Source organism: Bos taurus, chromosome 15 (assembly GCF_002263795.3).
Source record: "Bos taurus isolate L1 Dominette 01449 registration number 42190680 breed Hereford chromosome 15, ARS-UCD2.0, whole genome shotgun sequence".
Taxonomy (NCBI): Eukaryota; Metazoa; Chordata; class Mammalia; order Artiodactyla; family Bovidae; genus Bos; species Bos taurus.
In genome coordinates this window covers 77022966-77036672 of record NC_037342.1, presented here as the reverse complement: position 1 = coordinate 77036672, position 13707 = coordinate 77022966, and the positions used below count along the sequence as shown (strand labels likewise).

The 13707-nt window shown below is 48.2% G+C and overlaps 1 protein-coding gene across 2 annotated transcripts in view; it reads right to left on the bottom strand.

Moving 5' to 3' along the window:
- Nucleotides 1-13707, bottom strand: part of CSTPP1 (centriolar satellite-associated tubulin polyglutamylase complex regulator 1) — a 210658-nt gene that overhangs the window by 26561 nt on the left and 170390 nt on the right.

Genomic DNA, 13707 nt, shown 5'->3' with positions numbered 1-13707 from the left:
GGCCCGAGCCCTTCTTGCCCTTCATCCAGTACTGGGCAGGCTGGCTTCTTTTGGATGCCCACACACAGATCTGGTCATACTACTGTAGGAAGCCAAGACCCAAGATCTACAATCAAGGCGACCAAATGACTCCTGATATACAGAAGCAGTGCTTTGGGAGAGATGAGCCAGGATGACGCTCCGTGGCTCAGCAGAAAACCCAGAGAGGTAAACTCAGAGGGCTTTGTAGAATGTCAGGGGAGAGGAAATACACTGACGCTTAAAAGCTGTTTTGGGATGATTTGAGAGAATAGCATTGAAACATATACATTATGATATACAAAACAGATAACCAGTGTGACTTTGATGTATGAAGCAGGGCACTCAAAGTCGGTGCTCTGGGACAACCTGGACGGACAGGGTGGGGAGGCAGCTGGAAGCGGGGTTCAGACGGAGGGACACATGTACACCGGTGGCCGATTTATGTTGAAAGGAGTTCGTCAAGGCTGTATATTGTCACCCTGTTTATTTAACTAATCTGCAGAGTACATCATGAGAAACGCTGGACTGGAAGAAACACAAGCTGGAATCAAGACTGCCGGGAGAAATATCAATAACCTCAGATATGCAGATGACACCACCCTTATGGCAGAAAGTGAAGAGGAACTCAAAAGCCCCTTGATGAAAGTGAAAGTGGAGAGTGAAAAAGTTGGCTTAAAGCTCAACATTCAGAAAACGAAGATCATGGCATCCTGTCCCACCACTTCATGGGAAATAGATGGGGAAACAGTGGAAACAGTGTCAGACTTTATTTTTCTGGGCTCCAAAATCACTACAGATGGTGACTGCAGCCATGAAATTAAAAGACGCTTACTCCTTGGAAGGAAGGTTATGACCAACCTAGATAGCATATTCAAAAGCAGAGACATTACTTTGCCAACAAAGGTTCGTCTAGTCAAGGCTGTGGTTTTTCCAGTGGTCATGTATGGATGTGAGAATTGGACTATGAAGAAGGCTGAGTGCTGAAGAATTGATGCTTTTGAACTGTGGTATTGGAGAAGACTCCTGAGAGTCCCTTGGACTGCAAGGAGATCCAACCAGTCCATTCTGAAGGAGATCAGCCCTGGGATTTCTTTGGAAAGAATGATGCTAAAGCGGAAACTCCAGTACTTTGGCCACCTCATGCGAAGAGTTGACTCATTGGCAAAGACTCTGATGCTGGGAGGGATTGGGGGTAGGAGGAGAAGGGGACGACAGAGAATGACATGGCTGGATGGCATCACTGACTCGATGGACGTGAGTCTGAGTGAACTCCGGGAGTTGGTGATGGACAGGGAGGCCTGGCGTGCTGTGGTTCATGGGGTCGCAAAGAGTCGGACACGACTGAGCGACTGATCTGATCTGATGGCAGAAACCAGATCTTCCATATTAAAATTTAAAAAAAGAAAAAAAAAAGTTGTTTTGTTACTGTGTGTCCCAAAGCTGAGGGATTTTAGATCAGTCAGGCAGCTTCAATCCACAAGTATTCCATATACCAAAGCATTTCAAATACGGAAGGACGTGCTGACGGTAAAGCAGGATGGAGCAACCCAGAAGCCCTCCTAACTGGGAGCCTGGGTGAGAGGAGGGAGCCCCGAGGGCAAGGCCACACTGGGGGAACAAAGATGGTGATCACAGGCACTTGGTTTCTCTGGACCTAAGTTAGCTCAAGCCACAGGAATCCAGATCTCCTGTCCCTGCGAGTTCAGTTGATGCTTTTCCAAGATAAAAACCCCAAATCCCCAGGGACAGGCCTGGGTTTCCTATCCTTTTTCATCAAGGCTCCATTCAAGGTGAGGGCACAGCGTCAGACTAACCACACTGCCAGTCAGGGACAGCAAGGGGACAGCGTCAGCGTGGGTCAGAGGACAAGATGGCTTTTGCGGCCTTCGTCTCGGCCACAACGGGGGGTGCGCTTCCCTCTCCTTGCTCGCCTGACCTCGGGCACCAGCCTAGTCGGAGGCTTTGTTCTTCAGCAGAAAGAGTAACAGCTACTTGTGGGCTCGTGGACTTGGGGTGAGGGACAGGAAAAACGAAGCGGAGAAAAGCCACTGAATTGAATGCGTTCCTGCTTTCCTCTCACTCCAAAGCTCCCTGTGCAGAGAGGAGTGAGTTCTGTCTTTGGATCATTAAAGCTCTTCTAGGCTAAGATTTAGAGAAGGAAATGGCAACCCACTCCAGTATCCTTATCCTTGCCTGGACAATCCCATGGACAGAGGAGCCTGGTGGGCTACAGTCCATGGGGTCGCAGGAGTCGGACACGACTGAGCTACTGAACTGAATTGAACTGAGGCTAAGATTTGGTGGATGGATCTGATACCATTCTTAGGGTGGGCCAAAGTATTTCCCAGTTATTCATATTTATCCCCCAAATTATCTGCAAGATACTCTTGGGAAGATAAACAACATGAAGGAAAGTGAGAAGCTGAGAGACAGTTGTGACACCTGTCCCCCACCCCCTGCTTATTTAATCAAGAAAGACCGTGCTGGGACTCCATCTTAGCTTCTAGCCTCCTGGTTTTCCTGCCCTCAGCATTTTTTAGGTTCTTGATGATATTCTAACTCACGTGTTTCAAATACTTGCTTCCTAAGGACAGAAGAGTAACTTATGAAAATAATTTTGTTCTTCTCCAAAGCATCGACAGTTCTGGGAAATACTAAATACATCAGAAAAACAGAATAGATCCTGTTCACCACTTCTGGAACTTGACATTCCCAAATGTAAAGCGAGGAAGACAGTCAGATAAAGAGATGAGTGAAAGTGCAGGCAAATACACAACTTTGGCTACCTTAACTGTGGAAGACAGCAGTTCTATTTCTTTAAGACAGCAGTTCTATTAAAGCAGACTCAGGATAATATCAAGGCCAGATGCTTTCAAGGGAGAGGCATCTGTCACTTGGAAACACTCCTGGGTTGCACATTGGGTATCTGGGAGAAGGGTGAGCAGTTAAGTCTTGTCCCCGAATCAGAGCATTGATGAGCAAAGGAGAGCTGTTCTTCCCCTGGCCCTCTGGCTCGGAGTTAAACCTTGGCTCTTCGGTTCCCCAGGTAGGCAGCCTTGGGCAAATTGCTCAGTCCCTCTAAATCTCAGTTTCTCATCTGTGAAACGGGAATGATGACACTTACCTTTCAGGGCTCAAGTCAAGATTAAAAGAGATGATGTCTAGAAAGTACTCGGTGGAATGTCTAGGACACAGTAATGCCAAACAACAGGAGCTATTGGGTTTTGTTTTCAGTGTTCGTTCATTTACTTGTTTACTTTTCTGGCTGTGTTGGGTCCTAGTTGTGGCACTCGGGACCCTCAGTCATGGCATGCCGGATCTTTAGCTGGGCCGTGTGGAATCTAGTTCCCTGACCAGGGATTGGACCCAGGCCCCCTGCATCAGGAGTGCGGAGTCGTAGCCACTGGACCACCAGGGAAATCGCTTGGTTTTGTTTTTTAAATCCTGGGGGCAAAGGCAGGAGATGAGAGGAGGAAGAAGCTTCTTGCTGAGTTTAAAGCTTAAACCCCTGGGAGAGTTCTGCCTTGAAAATTCTGTCAGGTTGTTTGAGTCAAACCTGTTCTTGAATATTCTTCTGCAGTCTGCATTTTATGCCTCCTCCGTTCCCAGGAAGATCCCCTGGAGAAGGAAATGGCAACACACTCCAGTATTCTTGCCTGGGAAATCCCATGGACGGAAGAGCCTGACGGGCTACAGTCCATGGTGTTGCAAAAGAATTGGACATGACTTAGCAACTAAACAACAAGAACAACAACACATGGAGCAGGGCACGGCAACCCACTCCAGTATCCTGGCCTGGAGAAGCCCATGGACAGAGCAGCCTGGCGGGCTATACAGTCCATAGGTTTGCACAGAGCTGGACACGACCGAAGGGACTTAGCACGCACACCATTCCCAACAAGCTGGTGGCCTCCCCAGCTCAGAGGCTCCAACTCAGCCATTGGTTAATCCTAAACGCTCCTGCCTTTGGGTCCTTTGGCTCTAAAGAGCTCTCCAAGATCTCGAAGACCAGCCTTGCAGGCAGCCCCTTTGTGCTTCAGGAATAGCAATAGTGAGTCAGTCACTGAGCTCTGTGCTCAGGCTCTGAAGTAGCTTGCTTAACCTCATGACAACCTCATAAGATAAATCCCAGCCCTACTGCACAGATAAGGACATGAAGGCTTAGAGAGATGAAATTATCTAGGAAGTGAGGAGAGAAGGGTCCAGAGCGTGGGGGACAGGAGGAGCACGTTTGGCTTCCCAGAGCCTTGGCTTCCTAGGCTGGGAGGGGAAAGGAAGTGAAGCAAAGTCGCTCAGTCATGTCTGACTCTTTGCAACCCCATGGACTATACAGTGCATGGAATTCTCCAGGCCAGAATACTGGAGTGGGTAGCCTTTGGGGCCTAAGGGCTGGATGGGCTTAATGATGATAATAATACTTAGAGTGAACATGTACTGGGCACTCACTCTGGACCAGACAGTTCTTCCAAGGGTTTTACCTGTGCCGTCTCATCTAGTCCTCACTGTGGTTATCCCCATTTCACAGACACTCAGATCATGCTTAACTGGTGGAACTGGAATCCAAGCTCTGGCAGTCTGGCTCCAAAGTTTACCCAACTAACATTTTCCGCACCTTGATCTTATCAACCGTAATGGGTGAAGGCTTAAAAGCTTGTTCTCCACTCCAAACAAACTGTAGGGACTAAATAGCTCCAGGTGAACTGGATCAAGGAGACAATTCAAGTGAATTGGGATTTTTTTGCACATAAGAAATTGAGTCTGAAAGGTTCTAATTACTGTCAACAGGAAAGGCTGCAGCTCCGGCATCGCGGCGTGTGCTGGGCTGGGGGCCTCGGGGAGGCAGGGACGAGTACACCTCTGCGGGCGGCTACACCGCGCATCCCGCCCACTGCCGGCGCTCCACCCCGGCAGGTGCAGGAAGGCAAGCGGCGCACCGCCAGACGCCTGCTCTAAAGGAACCCCCCAGGTCCTGAAAGTTCAAAGGCAAAGACATGAGACGAGTTTGGTATAAGATCAAAATCAGAACATGCCCTGCAAACTGGTGCTGCTTTTTTTGTGGGTGGCCAGAGCTGTTCGTCTTTCTTATTCTAAACCTCCTAAGAGCCCCACTGACTGTGTGCCTGGCTCGGGGACCAGAGGTCTCAACCCTGCTCCATCGTATCATCTCAGGAGGAGCTCTGTACTGCATGGTGGCTCCCGGCATGGACTCTGGAGTTAGACTGCCTGGGTCCAGATCCGAGCCTTGCCACTGATTTCAAATTACTGACCTTTAAGCATTCTATGCCTCAGTTTCAACATTTATAAAGTGGGGATAAGGATAACCAACATCATACAGTTGTTTAAACTACTGAGAACAAGGGTCCCATCATAAGTGCTCTGTTAGTATTTGATATTATTATTTCAGAAATAAAGAAACAAGGTTTCTTTAAGGTTAATGACTTTTCAAAGAGACAGAGCTAATAAGAGGAGGGAAGATTGAGATTCAGATGTTTGCTGGTTTAGCATTCAAGGTCCAGCGAGTGGTACTCTACCAGGTAGGATCTGACTGGTTTTGTGGGGCACTTGACTTCTGATGATAGGATTGTTTATGCCAGGTGACTTGCAGACTTTATATCTAAGGTAAAACACAGATAGAGGAAAACAACAGAATGGGAAAGACTAGAGATCTCTTCAAGAAAATTGGAGGTATTAAGGGAATATTTCATGCAAGGTCTGGCACAACAAAGGACAGGAACAGCAAGGATCTAACAGAAGCAGAAGTGATTAAGAAAAGGTGGCAAGAATACACAGAGAAACCATACAAGAAAGGTCTTCATGAGCCAGATAACCACCACAGCATGGTCACTCACCTAGAGCCAGACATCCTGGAGTGTGATGTCAAGTGGGCCTTAGGAAGCATTACTATGAACAAAGCTAATGGAGGTAACTGAATTCCAGCTGAGCTATTTCAAATCCTAAAAGATGATGCTGTTAAAGTGCTGCACTCAATATGTCAGCAAATTTGGATAACTCAGTGGACACAAGACTGGAAAAGGTCAGTTTCCATTCCAATCTCAAAGAAGGGCAAAGAAAGTTCAAACTACTGCACAATTGTGCTCATTTTACATGCTGATACAGTTATGCTCAAAAACCTTCAAGCTAGGCTTTAGCAGTATATGAATCAAGAACTTCCAGATGTAAAAGCTGGGTTTACAAGAGGCAGAGGAACCAGAGATCAAATTGCCATCATTTGTCGGATCATGGAGAAAGCAAGGGAGTTCCAGAAAAACATCTACTTCTGCTTCATTGACTACTCTAAAGCCTTTGTGTTCAGTTTAGTTCAGTCGCTCAGTTGTGTCTGACTCTTTGCGACCCCATGAACTGCAGCACGCCAGGCTTCCCTGTCCATCACCAAGGCCCAGAGCTTGCTCAAACTCATGTCTATCAAGTTGGTGATACCATCCAACCATTTCATTTTTTTGGGTGTGTGGATTTGACTGTGTGGATCACAACAAACTGTAGAAAATTCTAAAAGAGATGGGAATACCAGACCACCTTACTTGTCTCCTGAGAAACCTGTATGCAGGTCAAGAAGCAACAGTTAAAACCGGACATGGAACAACAGGCTGGTTGCAAATTGGGAAAGGAATATGTCAAGGCTGTATATTGTCACCCTACTTATTTAACTTATATGCAGAGTGCATGATGAGGAATGCCAGCCTGGCTGAATCACAAGCTGGAATCAAGACTGCTGGGAGAAATATCAATAACCTTTGACACGCAGATGATACCACTCTAATGGCAGACAGTGAAGAGGAACTAAAGAGCCTCTTGATGAGGAGAGTGAAAAAGCTAGCTAGAAACTCAACACTCAAAAAACGAAGATCATGGCATCCGGTCCCATCATTTCATGGCAAATAGAAGGGGAAAAAGTGGAAGCAGTGACAAATTTTATTTTCTTGGGCTCCAAAATCACTGTGGATGGTGACTGCAGCCATGAAATTAAAAGACGATTGCTTCTTGGAAGGAAAGTTATGAAAACCTATACAGTGTATTAAAAAGCAGAGACATTACTATGCTGACAAAGGTCTGTATAGTCAAATCTATAGTTTTTCCAGTAGTCATGCATGGCACCCCACTCCAGTACTCTTGCCTGGAAAATCCCATGGACGGAGGAGCCTAGTAGGCTGCAGTCCATGGGGTCGCTAAGAGTCGGACATGACTCAGCAACTTCACTTTCCCTTTTCACTTTCATGCATTGGAGAAGGAAATGGCAACCCACTCCAGTGTTCTTGCCTGGAGAATCCCAGGGACGGGGGAGCCTGGTGGGCTGCCGTCTATGGGGTTGCACAGAGTCGGACATGACTGAAGTGACTTAGCAGGATGCGTGGATGTGAGAGTTGGTCCATAAAGAAGGCTGAGCATTGAAGAATTGATGCTTTTGAATTGTGATATGGGAGACTCTTGAGAGTCCCTTGGACTGTAAGGAGATCAACCCAGTCAATCCTAAAGGAAATCAACCCTGAATATTCACTGGAATGACTGATGCTGAAGCTGAAGCTCTAATAGTTTGGCCACCTGATGCGAAGAGCTGACTCATTGGAAGAGACTGTGATGCTGGCAAAGACTGAGGGCAGGAGGAAGAGAGGGCAGCAGAGGACGAGATGGTTAGATAGCATCACTGACTCAATGGACATGAAATTGAGCAAACTTTTGGAGTTGGTGGAAGACAGAGGAGCCTGGCATGCTGCAGGCCATGGGGTCATAGAGTCAGACACAACTTAGCCACTGAACAACAACAAAAACACAGATAGCTTGCAGGTGGCCAGGGCAGCTGTGTTAGTGCAGAGCCCAGACTTCGTAATCAGATGACCTGGCTTCAAAACCTGGTCCCACTAGTTACCACCAGCACGACTTGGACAAGTTAGACAGCTTTTCTTTTGTTTCCTTTTCCTGGTTTCGGCTGTAGCTTGTGGGATCTTGGTCCCCCTACCAGGATAGAACCTACCTGTGCCCTCAGCAGTAAAGGCTTGGAGTCCCCGCCACTGGCCTACTGGGGAATTCCCTAGACAACTTTTCTGAACCTTGATTTCCTCTTAGTAATGTGACTAATGACAGTACCTGCCTAAAGGGATTGTTATAAAAAGAAAAGGAGGTACTTTGTATATGAGGTGTTTTTCTAAAAAATTATCAAAATGCTCAGTAAATGGGAGAACTGTTTAATACTTATTAACTGAAGTCCTGAAATTAAGGCATCTTTGGACCTAACTGAAGTCCTCAGCACAATGTCCGGATTATAGTACTAAACACCCGTTGAAAGAGCAAAGGAATAAAACACGCACTGCTCAGTGACCCGAGTGAAAATTCACAGGGACGAGTTTCCGGTCAGCGTTTGAACAGAGACGGGGGATCTCCAGACACAGGAGGCGTGACTGTAAACTCAGGGTGGTGCGAGGAGGTGCCGGGTGCTGGGGATGGAACACGTCCTGGCTGGGTAGCTAACCCGGCTCTCGGGGAACTGAATGAATTACAGCAGGTGTAACTACACTCCATGGCCTTGCTGGCTCCTAGCACTTTCTTAGCAAGCGCTCAGTCCAGTCAACCTGAATACTTATTTTCACTGGAACAGATCACCAGTTTACCATGAAAATCAGAAGCAGCCTAGGGTTCACTTCTTAGGCATTCAGTTTACCACTGTTAAACTCTGGAGCTTCCCAGGTGGCGCTCGTGGTTAAGAACCTGCCTGCCAACGCAGGAAATCAAAGAGGCTCAGGCTTGACCCTGGGTCAGGAAGATCCCCTGGAGGAGAGCGTGGCAACCCACTCCAGCATTCTTGCCTGGGGAATCCCAGGGACAGAGGATCCTGGAGGGCGTCCACAGGGTCTCAGAGTTGGACACGACTAAAGTGACTTAGCATGCATGCACTGTTCCAACTCTGGCAAGAATACTGGAGTTTTCAACATACCCATCCCGACTCAAAATATTCTCTTGGCTGTCCCACTCTAATCCTAGAGAGTGATGGATGAGGTTATGATGGCTAAGAAAACTCATCTTGTCAGAAATTAGTCATGCCCAATATGTTCAAAGGCTAACTCATTCTCACTTCCTCCTTTCTTGGAAAAGAAGGATTGAAGACCTTCTCTTGTCTTTTCTCCATCTGGTCTTGCCTTCCTGCTGTGGAAACTCTAGGCTCTGAAGCTCTGTGGGGGCAGCTGAGTCATCTCTACATCTTCCTCACAGACCACCATGTGGGTCCACACATTTGCTCTGAAGAACTGTGGCGGTGTGTGGTTGAAGATTCAGATGCCTCTTTGCTCTTCCTGGGAAATGGTGCCCTTTCGAGTGTCACAGTGGTGTCATGAAAGCAAGGATGAAGGAACAAGGGCCATATCTTTGTCCCTTACTCAGAGAAGCCTTCCCCCAAGCCCGACTGAATCGAGGGTTGTTTTTATTTTTATTTTTTTTACCTCTGAAAGTCTGGAGGAGGAACTGGGGTTTAGTCTGAGTTCATTTGCACGAGAGCCTTCAGGCTGAGGGCTGGGACAGGAGCCGGAGATAATGAAATGCTCCCAAGCCACGGGGAATCCCAGAGGACTGAATAGCCTCTAGTTGGTTGGCTGCATGATCTCGGTAGGAACTACCACAGAGCCCAGAGAACACCACAGCCCATGAGTGGACTCTCCAATTTTCAGCTGCCATTGTTTTTATGTTCTTTCATGCAGGGGTTATGAAGTCTCCTTCCAAATGACACTTGCCCCCCAGCCAGGCTGCTCTGCCAAGAGATGCTCGGAAGGACATGGATAATTCAGGGCATGACCATACCACCCCTTCCTTTCCCCAGGGCACTGAGGCTTTGGTACCAGTCCGCAGCTGAGTAAATATCTCAGTGCTACTCTGCAAGGAGGGGAACGGAGAGAGGGGGGAGTAGGGAGGAGGCGAGACATCTGACAGCTCCACCCTTCATGTAGCACTGGGTACCATGAGACACAGGAAAACTGCAAACAGCCACAGGGGATGTTCTTGTGCAGCAAAACCTCAGAAGAAGGGCAGGCTGTGTTCTTAAATTTTATCTTCTTTGATAGCACGGTTGTTTTATGTTGTAAATGGAGGGAAATGATAGTTTACTGAAAGGGAAATGATTTTACAAAAGGAATGAGAAGCAGCAATGGCTTCCAGTGACACCTGTGGGGCATTATTAATACTATTCTTTGCCAACTCATTAGTCTCTGGACTATGCGAGGTGTGTTCAAACAGGGGCAGAGAGCCAGACTCTTTCCTTTTCATATTTGATTATGACAAAGCCCAACACCAAGTGACTATTACTTCTTGACCAGTATATACATTCTAGGCAAAGTATTAAATCAGGTACAGTAACAATTTCACCCCAAATTTTAGAATGAACAAAAGAAATTCCCCAGGGGGACATCCCAGGGGGTCCAGTGGTTAAGAATTCACCTGCCAATGCAGGGGACATGGCTTTGATCCATGATCCAGGAAGATCCCACAGGGGACACCTAAGCCCGTGAGCCACAAGTCCTGAGTCCGTGGGCCCTAGAGCCCGGGCTCTGCAACAAGAGAAGCCACCACGCTGAGAAGCCCGCGCACAGCAGCTAGAGCAGCTCCCGGCTCACCGCTACTAGAAAAACCCCGAGCACAGCAGTGAAGACACAGCACATCCACAGATAATTACGTAATCCCCAGAAACTCTTTATATTATACAAAGATTTAAAGAGACGTGAGCACTTCTAATCAGGGTCTGAAAACTCTTCCCCAGGGATTGTGTTCGGCACATCCCAGCAGTCTGATCAGGTGAGGGGCTGCGCGACTGGACTGGAGGGCTGGGCTGGCACGGAAGAACCCTCCAGACTGGGCCAGACCCTCAGGGTGCCACCCTTTCTTCTGGACGTCATGATGCAGCTGCTCAGAGGTGGAGGACCGGGGCAAGGCCTGGGGCTGGCGGGGGCACTGCCTTAGCTCTGATGCTGACGTGAAACCCAACAGGCCGCCCGTGCCCAGGCTGGGGAGCCAGGTGGCACTGTGGAAGGAGGCACCAGCCGGGAGAAAAGAAGAGTGTCTCTCCAGGAGCAACAGGGCTAGCTCCTCGGGCACGGGCATGGTCTCCAGATGGTTTACTGAGGACACGGAGGCAGCTCTCCCAAAGGGCCCAGTAGCCCTTCAAGGAAGCTATCTCAAGCCTAGCGTTGCGCTACTGCTCACAAAAGGGAGTGTCTTTGGAGGCAGAGGTTTCAGAGCCGAGGTGTAATTTTCATCCAGGAAGAAGCGGGGACCACCGCAAACTCCTGTGAGCCACTCCTGTTCTTAATACAACAGAAATGGTCAAACAGGCACCAGAGCTGGAGCATGAAGTAAAGGTGAGAGGAAAATCCTGCCCTCTCGATGGTGCGTATCTGGAACACCTCACTCAAGTTTTGAAAAACAGGCAGTATTTTAATTTCCTGCTGTGTGTGTGTTGGCCGCTCAGTCATGTCCGACCCTTTACAACCCCACGGCCTGCCAGGATCCTCTTGTCCATGGAATTCTCCAGGCAAGAATACTGGACTGAGTTGCCATTCCCTGCTCCAGGGGCACTTCCCCACCCAGCCTGAATCTCCTGCACTGCAGGCAGATTCTTTACCATCTGAGCCACCTAGGGTTTTAATGGCTGAAATGAGGATTTTCATGCCTTTTTTTTTAAAAGTCTGTTTTCCCACAAAGATACCTCCTGATGTACAGAAAAGAACTTGGTCTGAGTTCTGCAGAGAACTAATTCTGTGATTCTGGCCACAGGTTTTCTGGACCTCCATTTCCTCACCTATAAAATAAGAACGTTGTGGTATGTGAGGGCTGAACAAAATTTTTAAATAGATAACACTTTTTAAAGGGGCTTCCCTGGTGACTCAGTGGTAAAGAATCCACCTGCCAACGCAGGACACGTGGGTTGGATCCTTGGGTCGGGAAGATCCCCTGGAGAAGCAAATGACAACCCGCTCCAGTCTTGTAGCCTGGGAAACCCCACGGACAGAGGAGCCTGGCGGGCTGCAGTCCGTGGGGTCGCAAAAGAGTCACACGTGACTTTGTGACTAAACAATACAACAATGCACTTAAAGAAAAAAAAAGGAAACCTTGGGAGCTCCCCAGCCATCTGGTAGCTCGGGCTCCGCCCTCTCACCGCCAAGGGTGTGAGTTCAGTCCGCTGTCCGGGAACTGAGATCACACCAGCCACGAGGAGCAGCCCCCCTGCTCTTCGCCCCAAGAAGGAAATCCTATAAGGAAACTTAACGTATAACAGATAAAAACAAGCCTTTTCTTACCTAACTTTGTCCTCAACAGCCTTCACTAGAGGTGTGGGGGTGAGGAGGCTGGAGGAGAAGGCCTGGAACTCCTTTAAAACGGTGGGCTCTACCCACGCACCCCAGCTCCTGAGCCCGTGCGCGGCGACTAGAGGAAAGCCTTCACTAGCAAGGAGAGGAAGGAGCCCGCGTACCTCAGCGAGCGCCCTGCGTGCTCAACCAGGACCTGACGCAACCAAAGAAACAAATACCCACGCAAGCAAAACAACATGCCGGGCTCTGTGCAGGATCGCTGGCCCTGACCGCTCAGTGGGTCTCATATAGCGTATGGCTAAGGGTGCGGGCTCCTGAATCAGCCGACCAGGATCTAAATCCTGGTGCTGAAGCTAAGTAGTCATGTAGCAATGAGCATGCCCATTAGAAATGGCAGTAAATCATCATCATATGAATATGAATAAAGATGATGCTAATACTAATCGTGAAGAGCTCTTGAGAGGATTCGAACAGGCGATTAAAAAAAAGAGAGGGGTAGTAAACTTCACGTTCTAGTGCACGGCACGCGGAAACGTTCAGTAGAGTGTCTACTCCTGTGTCTGAGGCACGCAGGTGGGATGGCACCTGCAGAACAAAAGGCTCCGTTCATGGAAGCTCTCCAGCTCCAGCCAGTGGGTGGCTAGAACGATCTTACGCCTTATCTCATAATTATTTTATCTGGCTGCCTTTGTTCTTATTGACGAGTGAATAACAGACTTCCTGCCCCAAGGCAGGTGCACACCACCTTCCTGGATAGTCAGTGCGCTGCCAATCCTCTCTTCTTACAATTAAAAGTAATGATGAGTCATATTTATAGAGAGACTGTATAATTATGCAAACCATTTTCATATGCATTACCACTTTTGATCTCCATAAGAAACCTGTGGGGCAGAGAGAGGAAAGTGGTAATAAAAGTATTCCCAGTTTTATAGATGAGGAAAGTCAGCCTCATTTAGGGATAAAATCACCAAGTAAGTGGTAGAGACAGGATGAGATCAAGCCTTCCCACTCCAGGGCATGGCCTCTTTCTACTATGGAGGCCAGTTCCCCGTGATGTCCTTTTCTTTCGGTCCATACGGTCCCTGGGACCCCGGGCTCTCGGCCTGCTTTTATTTCTCCTAGAGAATTTGGTAGTGAGAATGCAGTAAATGTTAGCTGCAAATGCTATTACTGTCATTTCTGTTACGTTGAAGTCTACTGCCAAGCATTCTACCTCTTTCTAGCATCCTTCTCCTAAGCTGACCCCAGGGCCAGATGTAGTCTGTCTGGCTCCCAGCTTCCTGGTTGCCGCCCCCCCCACCCCCTCAAACTGAGAGGGCCCTTCTATTTTAGGTGACCTGCTGCTAATCTCTAAAAGAAAATAGAGAAGGGAAACAAGCACAAT